At 44.0% G+C, this 12,133-nt stretch overlaps 1 long non-coding RNA gene across 1 annotated transcript; it reads right to left on the bottom strand.

Annotated features, from left to right (window-relative positions):
* Positions 1-1,610: 1,610 nt before the first annotated feature.
* On the bottom strand, positions 1,611-5,752 carry LOC122102943. The gene is made up of 3 exons (XR_006146645.1): positions 5,671-5,752; positions 3,175-3,239; positions 1,611-2,380 (listed from the first exon to the last, which is right to left on the bottom strand). It is a non-coding gene; the product is annotated as an uncharacterized LOC122102943 (long non-coding RNA).
* Positions 5,753-12,133: the final 6,381 nt, after the last annotated feature.

Genomic DNA, 12,133 nt, shown 5'->3' with positions numbered 1-12,133 from the left:
GTCAGTCTCTTACTTTCCAGAAGACGAAGTTGGAGTTTAAGGAGAAAGAGAAGCAAGTTTGCAAGCACGTGGCCATTTAAGTGGAGTTAGAATAATCACTCCCCAAGACCACCAATGTTTTCCCCTTGCCACAGTTAAAGCCTGGCTCCTTCTGGTGGAATCCAAAGACCATCAACCTCACCGGGTGAAATCGGAAATCTATTCCCCGACCAATTTGCAGTTACTGGATTACAACCTTAACAAACCCCTTAACAACACTTCTTGGTGACTCCTATTTAAGTTAAATTTGAGAGTCGCTAATTTTCTCCCTCATGTCTTAGGAATTAAATACTCATGATGAATATTGCACTGGTGTGTGTGTGTGTGTGTGTGTGTGTGTGTGTGTGTGTGTGTTCTGGTACTAGGGCTTCGATTTAGGATCCTTTCCCCTTTTTGGGTCTCAAATGTTTGTTCAAGATCAGCCTCAGAACAAAACCTTACTATCTATATTTTTACATGGTACTATGGATTGTATATAGGGCCTTACACCTTCCTTACCACTTAAATCAAGTCTCTAGCCATCTACCCTCCTACTTCTGTGGCCAGTGTAGATAGGATTACAGGTATATAATTACCATGTCCAGCTAGTTTGTAGAGATAGGATCTCACTAACTTCTTTGCCTGGCCTGGCCTCAAACTTCCATCCTCCTATCTCTGCCTCCTGTTTATTCTTCTGCCTCTTCTTAGAGGCATGAGATACACCCCCAAAAATCTATATAACAGAATTGTTTTTTTAGTTTAAGAGGAAAATATAAAACTTACTAAAATATCAATAGATTCCACTATATAAATCAAACTGAAACCATCTTTATTTTCCTATAGAAAGAAAGTGGAAAAAAGTATTATTATCAAATATCTCTAAATGTAATATCTCTTGTCTATATCTACATATAGACAAGCCCTATAGAAATATAAACAAAAAACATGAACAGGTAAGACTTGGAGATATTCTAAAGAAACATTCAAAGGAATACACAAAGAAATTGATCCAAAAGATGGCACACTGATAGTTTATCACGGTTTCAAAGGACTGAAAATGGCACGTGTAGGCAGGGTCTGTAGAAGTGAATATTCATGTATTCTTGATGGAAATATCTCTTCTGGAAAAGAGTCCAGAACCCATGGCTAAACCTCAAATATGAATTGCCATAGGGAGGGAGTCTTGCCATTTTACTAAAGTAGAGCAACCTGTGTACAAATATGTCCATTGTAGCATTGCTCATATTAAAAAACAAAAAGGTACCATAGAGACAGGCACTGGTGGCTTGCACCTGTAATCCTAGTCACTCTGGAGACTGAGATCTCAGCATCACAGTTCAAATCCAGCCCAGGCAAAAAAGTCCATAAGATTCTTATTGCCAATTATCCATCAAAAAGCCAGGTGAGGATCAAGTGGTAGAGTGTCAGACCTCAGCAAAAAAAAGCTGCAAGAGCATGAGGCCCTGAGTTCAAGCCCCAGTGCTGTCCTTAAGCTTTTTTTGCTCAAGGCTAGCAGTCTACCTCTTAAGCCACAGCGCCACTTCTGGCTTTTTCTGAGTTTAATGGACATAAGAATCTCACACTTTCCTTCCCCAGCTGGCTTCAAACCATGATCCTCAGATTTCAGCTTCTTGAATACCTAGGATTAAAGGGGTGAATCACTAGCACCCTGCTAGTATTAACATATTTAATGGAGTACACAGAAACTAGTTTTCTTAAGGATACTTTGAGCACTAATCTAAACTATGGCATAACTACAAAAGAAATTTCAGATAACAGATCATTTTTATTTTACTTTTGATAATTAATTTTTAAAGATGTTAAATTGAAATTGAAGAGGCAGTTATATAAAAGCCAATCAATCAGAAAATCTAAAGTACATACTGAAAAAATATTCAACAAAACAGAAAAATCTTACTTGTTTTCTCATCATTTTCACTGTTAGTCAGAGAAACAGATCCATTTCCTTGGTTTATGCTACTCATCAAAATCTGTTGTAGTTGGTCTTGTGTTAGACACACCAAACTGCTACTCATGTTTTCAGTTCTGTCGTGTTTTTTATGAGGCTTCTCTTTAATTACTAAAGATGGATTTATGGTGTTTCCAGTCTTCTTTAGGGGTTAAAGATGATACTTCTGTTTGGATATGAAGACAGTCTTTATCTTCATACTGCTTATATAAATCCTTAGTGGGTGTAACTGTCATTCTATTCTTTTCACTTTTTGACTGTGACGTTTCTGAACCAACTGTCATCTTTTGCAAGTTTTTCACTCCAAATATAAGAATTTTGTGTTGACTTTAGAAGGTGTCCAGTGTGCTTTGTTCTTAAAGGACATTTTGTAATCTTGCTCTTATTTCCCATCTGTTAAAAAAAAAACTGTTTATTTTTTTCATGTACTGCTGTCTTGGAAAAATAAACTTTTGTGGTTGTCATTGTTGTTTGAGACAGGGTCTCATGATGCAGCCCAAGCTGGCCTAGAACTCCTAATACTTTACCTCTGCCTTTAGAGTGCTGCGATTAAGACGTGTACTACACCCTAACGATTTTCTCTTATCTTGACGTTGTAACTACCCACAACTGTAGCTTGTCCATAACCTCAATTTCAATTATTGAAAAACTATCATCTAATTTTTTTCCAACTCACTTCCTGCCATATCCCAATTCCAACAATCTTCATCTGGACTAGGGTGTGTAATCTGTTGATACTACATTTCTCTGGCTCCCATTTCCCTTCTTAACAATCTTAAACCTTATTTTTCCATTTTTTGCTTTGTTTTCTGTCACAAATACTTAGCAAATCCCATCTCTGGCAAGACAACTTTACAAGTCTGTAACTTCACCCGCAGAGAAAAATAGCCATGCTAACTGGTTTCACTTAAACTTATAACCAAGAACATAAGCAAACAGAGAACCAATACACATTACACATGAAATCTATCATAATACTAAATTTTATGCATCTGAAAACTGACAGCAGAAAGCACGGATGTCTTTTGACTTTACTTGGCTAAAATGAATTTGAAGAAGTGGGGAAAACAGCTTTTTCAATGTATCTAAATATCACTTTATTTCAAGTAAATAATATTGCTAAATATCATAAATTTTATGTAGGAATTTTGAAGTCAATATTTCAGATTTCCAGTTACACAGCATACCATATAGAGATAATATTAACTTGGTTTTTCCATCCAGCAGTTCAGTTTCCAACTTTAAACCATCTCTGCAACATGAAAAAAGGTGTGTCATTATTAAGAAAGAGCAATGTTTTAAATAGCCTGAACTTTGAAAGTATATCTATTCCTTTGAAAATATAGGATAGGAATATTGTACATATCAGAACAGTCTTTTAATTTAAAATGGTTTTCACTCCACAGGAAAACTACAGGGAGGAAAAATTTTCTTAAAAACTTTCAATAGGGACTGGGAGGTGGCTCAGTGGTAGAGTGCTTGCCTTGCATGAATAAGGCCCTAGGTTCCATTGCTCAGCACCACATAAGCAAAAAGAAAAAAGCGGGAAGTGGTGCTGTGGCTCAAGTGGTAGAGCACTAGCCTTGAGCTGAAGAGCTGAGGGACAGCGCCAGGCCCAGAGTTCAGGCCCCATGACTGGACCCCCAAAAAAATTTAAAAAAAAACAACTTTTCAATAATCCAAGAATTTGTCATCTTCAAAATGCAATCTCATTTTTATAGTTGGTAAGCAATAATTAGTTATCATACTATTTTTCTGGATCAGTTGTGGGGTTTGAATTCAGTCCCTGGACACTGTACCTGAGTTTATTCACACAAAGCTAGCAATCTTTGAGCTACACTTCCGGTTTTCTGGGTTAATTAGAAATGAGTCTCATGGACTTTCTAGGCTGGCTTTGAACTGCAATCCTCAGATCTCAGCCTCCTGAGAAGCTAGGATTACAGGAATGAGCCACCAGCAACAGGTTTCATACTATCCTTTAACTTGTAGCTCTAGACTGAAAATAAAAAATAATGCTGTTACTAAAACTCTTCAAGTAGGTAATGGAACAAGGCAGATCTAGCTAACATTTATTGGTTTCATAATGATCTCTCTTGGCTAACATTCTGTGGAGTCCTGAAAATGATTGCTAATGTCACAAAGTTTTAGTTTTTGAGTATAGAGTTCCACTTTAAAAAGATATTTTTAATAATACATATTCACATTTACTAACTCTTTTGCTACTATCACGACAATACACATTGGCTACTATGATAGATCAATGCCAAAAGCATGAGCTTAAAAAATGGTGGGTACCTCCAACAACACTTGTGCACCTGCTACAGTCCTACACAAAAATTACACTAGAAATAAAAGTAGCATATTGTTAAAAAAAAAAAAAAGTGGAGGAAAAAAAAAATGTGCCAACACTATTTTGAGACAAAAGGCAGATAGAAAACCAAATCCAGTCTCAAAAGAGAAGGGCTGGGAAAGGTCAGATTACAAAAGCGAAATTTACAGCTTTGCCCAGGTAGAGAATACAAATTTTACCTCAGTATTTGTGGGTTGTTTTTTTTTTTTTTTGGGTCGGTCGTGGGGCTTGAACTCTGCACTTGTGCACTGTCCCTGAGCTCTTCAGCTCAAGGCGAGCGCTCTATTGCTTGAGCCACAGCACCACTTCCGGTGTTCTAGTGGTTAATTGGAGATAAGAGTCTCACGGACTTTCCTGCACGGGCTGGCTTTGAACCGCATCCTCAGGTCTCAGCCTCCTGAGGAGCTTGGATTACAGGCCTGAGCAACCGGCGTCCGGCTTACCTCAGTATTTGTTTATGGTAACCGACGCTAAAAGCTCATACCAGTAATCCTAGCCATTCAGAGGGTTTACATCTGAGAATCACGGTTCGAAGCCAGCGCAAGCAGGAAAGTCTGCGAGACTCTTATACCAATTAACAAGCAAAAAACCCAGAAGTGAAGCTGTGGCTCGAATGGTAGAGTGGCAGCCTTGCTCTAAAAATCTAAAGGGCAAATCCCAGTTCTGAACTCAACATCCTAGTACCAGCACCAAAAAAGAATAAAAATTAAAAAATTAAAGGTAATACACAGGAAAGAAGGAAGGAATTAGAAGTGTTTCTGTGGGGCAGATCCCGTTTGTGCTGGTGAAACTTAACCAAACAAAAAGAGATGTTGCCTGAAACTCCTCTCAATTCTGCACTTCACTGAGGCGTGGACTGATTTACAAATCCCTGATTGTACAGCACAGCATTCGTTCATCTGCTGCACCCGCGCGGTGAGGTCGGGTTGGTGGTTCGCAGGGATCCGCAGCGAGGCCGCTAGAGGCTGGGCGCTGTTAACTCCCGCCGGGACTCCCACGCACCAGTGCTAAGCTCCTCACCACGAGGTGAGCGAGGAGCGGGGGTCCGGGCCGGCTTCCTCCCCGCGAGGCCGCCAAGCTCGCCTCTCCCGCTGCCCCTCTCCTCCCGCTGCGTCAGCGGCGAATAACGGCACAGAAAGCGGCTCCGCGACAGCTCCCAGCAGAGGCGGGAAGGAAGCACGCGGCCTGCGGGGTGGGGAGACCGAGCGCCCTCCCCACTCCCCTCCACCCCCCGCCTCGCCACCGTGGGAGCTAGGCCCAGGGGCGCCGGCGCCGAAAACCACCCAGCACCAACCTAGCCCCACTCGCGACCACCCTCTGCGCCCCGACGAACCCCAAATGCATGGCCTGACCGCCGATTCTCTTTGCGGGTCTTGTGGTGTTCTACGGTGGCCGGCTCAGCTCAACGGGCGCTATTCCGATTGGATGAGGGAGGGCTGGCGAGCTAGGTGAGAGGGCCAATCAGAATGGAGGATGCGGGTGGGTTGTTCCGCGGGGGGGGGGGGGGGGGGGGGGGGTGGAGATGTTGGGAGACCTTTGCCCTAGAAGCAGAAGCTGGTGGACCAGGTTGAGCGGGCAGTTGAGACCTCTGCTCGTGGCAGTTGCCGGCCTTCAGCTTGAGTGGAGTTGGTAAAACTGGGAGGAACAAAAACTGTAAATGCTTTCATTTACATTCCTTATGCCGTCTGTTATCTTTGCAAGATTTATTTTGGTTCAACAACCACAACACAATGAGGCATATGGTGGGTGGGTGTCCTGCTGTGAACCTGACTCAAGCTGGACACATTGTAGCTCTTTTAAAGTACTGCTGCAAGAGGTTGAGGAGAAGGTTGGAAGGGATGACATTGATCAAGATGCACTGTACTCAAATTGCTATGCTGAATTGAAACCCCTTTGTGTAACTAAGGGTAAAGGAATGTTTTAGCAGTAGTCACAAGTGCTCAATAAATATAGGTGTTTGTGCACATGCACCAGACACACATCTAAGTGCTTATGGCTACGACTTAAGTCTTTATAACATCTCTGTGTCACAAGGAGGTTAAGTAACTTGCCTATCGCTACTGTCCATGGAACAATTTAACACCAGAGTCTATGTCTCCATCCAGTGTTGTGTGAGTGTGACTCATTGTAAAAATTACTTCCTTCAGGAATCCCTTCTGAAATATACGACTTGGGTAGATTATGGAAGTAGAGCAGTGACTCAACTGGTATAGATCGAGTCTTCAGTGAAAAAGCGCAGGGACAGTGCCTAAACACTGAGTTCAAGTCACAGAACCACCAGAAAACAAAAATAAAAATTTTGTGAGGGCTGGGAAGGTTGCTCAGTGGTAGAGCGCTTGCCTTGCATGCATGAGGCCCTGAGTTCGATTCCTCAGCACCACATAAGCAGAAAAAAAAAGCCGGAAGTGACTTTGTGGCTAAGTGGTAGAGCGCTAGCCTTGAGCTGAAGAGCTGAGGGACAGTGTCCAGCCCCAGAGTTCAGGCCCATAACTGGACCCCAAAAAACAGAAACCAAAACTCTCATGAAAGGATCCGTCATGTCCATTCCAGGGAACCACCCAGAGGCAAGTAGGCACAGGGGAAAGATTATAAGGTTTAATGGAGGAGCCATATTTCTCCTCAGAGGAAGCACATAGCCACTGTCCCTATCCAAGTAGCAGGAGGGTCTGGGGACAGGAAGGGAGTTAGGTGGGGGCTCAGGTGGGTCTGAGCGGAGAGAGGGAGTGGCCAGCTCTAGGGCAGGAACTCCAGGGCAGGGAGGAGCTCAGGTATGGGTGGAGCTGAGGCCCAAAGGTGGTCATAATGCTAACATTTCCCCACTTTGTTGTTTAATAAAAATAGTGCTACCAGGCTGGTGGTATAGGTGGAAGTTGTTTCTTCTATAGCTACTTCCTGCTATAAAGGGGCAAAGTAGAGGTTCCTGCTTTGTTGTTGGGCCGGAACCGTCCAAGAAGCATCTGCTTGACAGTTTGGTTGGTAAAGGTCCTCCTTTTTCCATGACAATAGTTATTTGAATTCCACGACACAATAAAAGCCAAAATTGTTGTTAAAGTAAAAATTGCTGTTAGTGGCCCAAGAGAGGAATAAGCCAGGGAGGGACTGATTCCCAGAAGGAGCTATCAAAGACCTGAAATTGTCTTTTTTGTCTTGGATTGGAGACATAGCATGTACCTGACTCCCAGTCATCCTGGTGGGGGGAGTAAGACCTTTTCTACTTTAGGATCACACTAACCTGAGGAGGAGGTAGCAGAGATATTTAAAAGTTCCAGAGCCAACAGGTGTCATGGGCTCTTTTGGGTACTTCCTGATGGCCTGGGGGCATCAAGGAGTCCCTGGAGCTGGGGTCTTTAGGGTCCCAGTCTAGGCTGAGCAAGGCAGAGCAGTGCAAGTGATGTCTCTGGTTGCCTGTAGTAACAGGATGGCTTTGACTTGTTCCCAGGTGATGTCCTGGGTGGGGGATTGTTCTCCTGTTAAAAGAAACTTTTGGAAAGGCTAGACAAAAAAGCTGACAAAGTGACAAGGTCAGTTAACATGAATGACATAGGAGAACATACACTGGCCGTGGGCCAGGAAAGTTCCATTTGGAGCATAAGCTCAGTTGTGGCCCATTAGAGGGAAGGAAGAATAACTGGACTCCAGGCAGGAAGGGGGTGTCTAGAGTCTTTTGGGCAACTGGGTAGGGGAGGCATAATGGACTAGTTGGGAGTACCAGTCAGAGACTACTATAAATACAAATAGCAGGTGGCAGAGGCAAGACTGTAACTTTCTGTCCAGTTAGAAGGTAGACAGGTATGGACATTGGATGGACAGGCAACTCTTTTTCTTATCTCCTGGCTCTGATTAATTTTGAAAGGATGAGTATAAAGTGAAGCTATTTAGGATATTATGTCCCCTTACTCCTCTCCATGATTTTCTGTTGTCAGGACTGACTTTGTCTTGGCTGTGTGTGTGTGGGTGGGGGGTGTGGAGGGGGGGGAAGGAGGGTCCTCAGCATCCATTGCTAGGATAGCTTGTACCAATTGGTATCTATCAGGTTTGGAGTCAAGGCTTGGGCATTGTCCTTGAACACTTTTGCTCGAGGCTAGTGCTCTACCACTTAGTCACACCACTTTTAGCCTTTGGTTGGATACTGAGTGGTAAGAGTTTCCAGCCATGCCTCCAGTCAGGCTCGTTGCTGATTAGCTGGGAGATGGAGTTTTAGAGAGATTGTGCCTGGGATGACATTGAACTGTGGCAAAAGGCGTCTTTGTCACAAAAGCCCTTTTTATTTCCAATTAAAGCAACAAGGAGATCAATAGCGATAGAGGTGACCTATAACTTGTTAACAATTGACTAACAATTACTTATCAGAGTTTTGTAATAACAAAACCCAGTAGATATTTTTTCAACTGAAACTTATTGGCAGTCTAAATACCACCCATTGCCTCTGGGCAGCCTGCTTAAAGTGGCTTATCAACATTTCACTTTTAACAAATGTACAGACATTTCTTGAGCTACAGCAGTGTAGCCTGTTTAGCACATAATCTCAGTTGTACAAACTTTTTCCTTACCAAATGAATTTATGTGACTGGAGTCAGCTCAAGTCACTGCCAATTAGGACTTTGAACAGATACAAGGAGTTTGGGACTAAAATTATCCCTCACATTTTACAACCTTAGCTTTGACTACCCACTCTCACAGATGACTGACATGTTCCTGCCCAGTTAGACATGGGCATTAGGCATGCTTACAGACTATCTTCCCATGACATCCTGGCTCTGATCAATTTTTGAAGGTCCAAGCATAAATGACTCCAGGATCTGACACCATTTTTGCCATCAGATGTGCTAACATTGCTGGGGTCCCGGGAGTACCTTTCTCCATGCTAGGATAAATGCATTTTGTCATTCTCCTCAGTCAGTTGCTAGACTTGAACTCAGGGTTTGAACACTGTCCCTCAGTTCTCCAGCTCAAGGCTAGCACTGTGCCACTTGGAGCTGCAAAGCAACTCCACTTTGGTCCTCAGCTCCACCCATTCCTGAGCTCTACCCTGCCCTGGAGTTCCTGCCCTACAGTTGGCCACTCCCTCTTTCTGCCCAGACCCACTGGAGCACCCACCTAACTTCCTGTCCCCAGATCTTCCTGCTACCTGCACAGGGAGGTGCCATGTGCTCCCTCTGGGGGGAAATATGGCTCCTCTAATGTACCTTACAATAACCTTTCTCCTGTGCCTGCTTGCCTCTGGGTGGTCCCCTGGGATGGCTGTGAGGGGTCCTTTCATTGGATTGGTTCCCTGTGGGTTTGCTCCCCCCTCCACTTTGAATGGGGGTCTGACCAGCTTCCCCAGGACCTAGCCTGAGGTCCTACACTCCTGTCGCCAGAGGACCACCAAGGTAACTTTCTCCTGACCTAGCACTCTACCTGCTGCCCATCAACACTGGCTAATTAAGTCCTGTCCCAGGTTTCTGATTTCTGTATTTCCATAGTAAGGCCACCTGGGCCTTCAACACTGGCTAATTTAAATCCTGCCCCAGGTTTCTGATTTCTGTATTTCCATAGTAAGGCCACCTGCGCCACTGACCGCCCCCCCCATCCCCACACCCCCGACTGATAGAAATCTTGGCCAAGTACTCAGAACTCACCACTAAGGCATACCGTGGCCAAGGGCCCCGTGGAGAAAATGTGTCCACGTTTCCCATTGGCCCCCACCCCAACCTGTTACCAGCCAAATTGCACTGCTGAGGATGCTCTGAGCAAGCTTTTGGTTCCAGATCACTTACTCCTATTGCTTCCTCTAATGTTTTCAGGGTGTCTGCTTTGACGTTGAGGCTTGGATCCATTTGGAGTTGATTCTGGTGTAGGGTGATACGTAAGGCTCTAGGTTTAGTTTTCTGCAGGGTGATTAACCAATTTTGCCAGCACCATTTACTGGAGAGGCTGTCTTTCTTACATTCTATTTTTTGGCTCCCTTATCAAAGATTAGGTGGCTATGGGTCTGCATGCTTGTTTCTGGGTCTTCATTGCTATTCCATTGGTCCTCGTGTCTGTTCTTTTGCCAGATTACTATGGCTTTGTAGTAGAGTTAGAAATTTGGTACTGGTATTCCTCCAGCGCTAGTATTCCTCCAGCGCTGTTCTTGCTGCTAAGGATTGTTTATGCTATTCAGCATCTTTTACTGTTTCATATGATTTCTTGGACTAGTTCTATTTCCATGAAAAATTGGGTTGGTTAATTGATAGGTATCACATCGAATATGTACCTAGCCTTTGGAAGTATTGCCATTTTCACTACGTTAATCCTCCCAATCCAGTAGGATGGGAGGTTGTTCCACGTCCTGATTTCTGCTTTGATTTCCTTTTTCAGATTTGTAAAGTTTCCATTGTAGAGGTCATTCACTTCTTAGTTACCTCCTAGGAATTGGGGCCATTACCAAAGGAGTAGCTTTCCTGATTTCATCCAAACTCTTCTCCTTGTTGGCATACAGAAAAGCCATTGCTTTTCTACCCTGCTACTTTGCCAAAGTTTTGAATCAGCTCAAGTATTTTGGAAGTGGAGTCGATCAGCTTCTTTGTCTTTCTGAAGAGTTTCTCTTGTATCTTCTGCGTGTGTCTCTTGGTGAAATAGCTCCTCCATGTTGACCAACTTTCTGAGCCCCTTGGTGGAAACACTTAGAAGGGGGCTGAGGCAGCAGCTTTGTGGCATAGTATTTTCCTTTGGTTTGTGCCAGGAGTTGGGCTTGAACTTAGGGTCTTGTGCTTTCTCTTGGATTTAGTGGCTCATGACTAGCACTAGTCATTTGAGCCATAACCCCACCTCTGGTCTTTCTGCAGAATAAATGCGGATATGAGTGTCTCAAACTTTTCTGCTTGGCCTGCCTTTGAACCTCCACCCTCAGACTCTAGCATCCCAAGTAGTGGGATTTATAGGTGTGAGTGACCAGCACCCTGTCTGTAATGTGTTCTCCTATCAGTCATGAGGTAGTGGATTGACCCTAGCACTGTTTATTTCTGGAACTCTCTTGAGTTCTCTCTTCTGTAAAAATGGTTAACAGAAAGGATGTAGGTGAGTAACATGCCTGAGCTGTGAGCATACGTAGGTCTCTGTTCCTGTTACTGGAGTTTACCAGCTATTGCGCACTTCCAGGCCGAGTTAGGACAGCTGTTTTCTCTACCTAGAAGATTCATTATCCTTCTTAAAAAAAGAGAGAGAAAGATTGCTGAGTGCTGGTATCTTACACTTGTAATTTTAGCAAGTCAGGAGGCTAAGATCTGAGGATATTAGTTCTTGAAGTAAACACCAGTAAAGGCAGAAGTGGAGCCATGGCCTTTATGGTAGAGAAGTAGCCTTGAGAGAAAAGCCAAAAAACCCTCAAGGAGGCCAGAAGATCCCTGCTGAGAGCTGCTGGGGTTTTCTGCTTCAACAGTGCTTGAGGGGAACCAGGTGCTGGACCACAATTCTGGCCATCTGCTCCAAGCCACCAACCTTGTGCCACCTCTTCACCGTGTCCTCAACCTGCCCGGAGGCCTCTGTTGTCAGCCCAGTGCTAACCCATTGCTTCTCCATCTCTCTTAACTGCTGCCCTGAGGAATGCAGTCTCCTGCCAGGTGTGCCTGAACTGCTACCAGGACTCAGAGGCCACCATCAACCACCAGATCCATCTGGAGCTCTACCCCTCCTATGTCTACCTGCCCATGTCTTGGGACTTTGGCCGAGATGGTGTGGCTCTGAAGAACTTTGCCAAGTGTGGCTCTGAAGAACTTTGCCAAGTACTTTTTTGCTAGTCTCATGAGAGAGAGAACATGCAGAGAAACGGATGA

This window comes from Dipodomys spectabilis, unplaced genomic scaffold, assembly GCF_019054845.1.
Source record: "Dipodomys spectabilis isolate Male_0828 unplaced genomic scaffold, ASM1905484v1 ptg001062l, whole genome shotgun sequence".
Lineage (NCBI taxonomy): Eukaryota > Metazoa > Chordata > Mammalia > Rodentia > Heteromyidae > Dipodomys > Dipodomys spectabilis.
Note: the sequence above shows the minus strand (reverse complement) of the source record. Positions and strands in the feature narration are given on the sequence as shown.